Source organism: Camelina sativa, chromosome 1 (genome assembly GCF_000633955.1).
Source record: "Camelina sativa cultivar DH55 chromosome 1, Cs, whole genome shotgun sequence".
Taxonomy (NCBI): Eukaryota; Viridiplantae; Streptophyta; class Magnoliopsida; order Brassicales; family Brassicaceae; genus Camelina; species Camelina sativa.
In genome coordinates, this window is record NC_025685.1 from 87,263 (window position 1) to 89,018 (window position 1,756).

Here is a 1,756-nt window from a genome sequence, read left to right on the forward strand (position 1 = left end):
AATGATAAAAGTGTCATCAGTGTGTGACCAAGGACATAATATACAACCAATTGATAACAGAATGAGTTGGTTGCCTGAATATAATCTTAATCATACTATGATGAATGCGCGACAAGAATTCGACAATGGATTTATGATTATAAATGAAATTTTTTGAAAAGGATATTAGATTTAACAGTAATCCTAGGACACAAATCTCCGCAGTCTTTCATCAACCAGTCACCATGACAAGAGAGACGCTCATATTTTACATACGTGGCAGCACATCAAGAAAACAGCCTTTTAGATATACTTTTGTCTCCTAATTGTTGATTTTTTTTTTCCTAATTCTTTCGTGTAAGTCGCGGATGGAGATATTCCGAAAGGCAGCGATTGTTAGGCTCCGTAGCCACAACTTGAAATACTTAATTGCCGACGATGACCAAGAATCCGTTCGTCAAGATCGTCGTGGCACAACTAAAAACGCCAGATGGACGGTTGAGATCGTACCTGGATCCAATGTGATTCGTCTTCAAAGCTGTTACGGCAAATACCTTACCGCCACTAATATTCATTTCCTCCTCGGAGCCACCGGTAAAAAGGTATTCATATAACTAGCCAGCTAGGGCCATGATCTTGGGTTGACAATAAAGAACCGCATATCACATTAGGTTTCTCAAGATTCTTTGAAAAACAAGGCATCCAAAATTATGCATTTTTACTATCTTGTGATTGTTTCTTTCAAAACGAAAACATTATTATTTAAGGCCTATTTGCATTATCATTTTGCGAAAAGATCGGTAAAAGGTATGATGTTGAGAAAATAAGATTCTAAGAATTCAATTTACAAGCTGCTTTGAATCAAACAAATTAATCTTGCCAATCGAGAAATCTCAATGTTTAAACAACAAGAAAGCCCATTAGCATGCAAAAAATACATAAAACGGACTCTTTAAACGTGATTATGTTTCTTGCTAATTGAAGAAGCCGTGAAACAAGGTAATTCAAACTTTGCCGGGAAAGTTGGATTCATCGGCGGAGTGGGAGCCCCATATCGGACAATGACATACAAGTACGGTTCAAGAGCCGGTACGGACAATATCTAAGGGCAAACAAAGGTGTACCACCGTGGAGAAACTCTATCACACACGACATTCCCTAGCCGTACGGTCACACAAGATTGGATCATGTGGAGTGTTGACATTCTCCAAATTCGAGTTACCAAAGATGATGCAGAATCTACCCATAGTTCTTCCACATTTTCACGGATTGAGGTACTATATATACACTAACACCCAAACCAATACTATCGTAAAACGCTAATAACATGATTTATTAGAAGAATTAAAACATTATGTGTTAATGTTAATTACATGATCAGTCAGATGATTCATTTAGTGTGAGTTTACCACTAAAATCGGAAGGAAGAATAATATATTACGAGACCGGAGATGATGGTGGGAAGATAAATAAGGAGATAGGAGAAAAATCAATGATGTTCCATGGGAGTGAGTTAACAGAACTAAAGAGGAAAGTAGAAGAAGAAACAGAGATGGAAGATGTCATAATTTGCTGTAGAAACCCTTTGAACGAAAAGCTTTATCCTCTTCAGTTGCATCTTCCCCCAAACAACGCGACAATGCACATCATCGTCTTTCCTTCTTCTTTCGGTACAAAACTTTTCTCCTTTTATTACTACTAGCAACTAGCTAGTACTACTCTATTCATTCGAGGATTCCAATTTCCAATAAAATTTACGTAATATTTGAGATTTGTG

The 1,756-nt window shown here is 37.1% G+C and overlaps 1 pseudogene; it reads left to right on the forward strand.

The window, feature by feature from the left end:
• Window positions 212–1,756, forward strand: LOC104702903 (annotated as a pseudogene).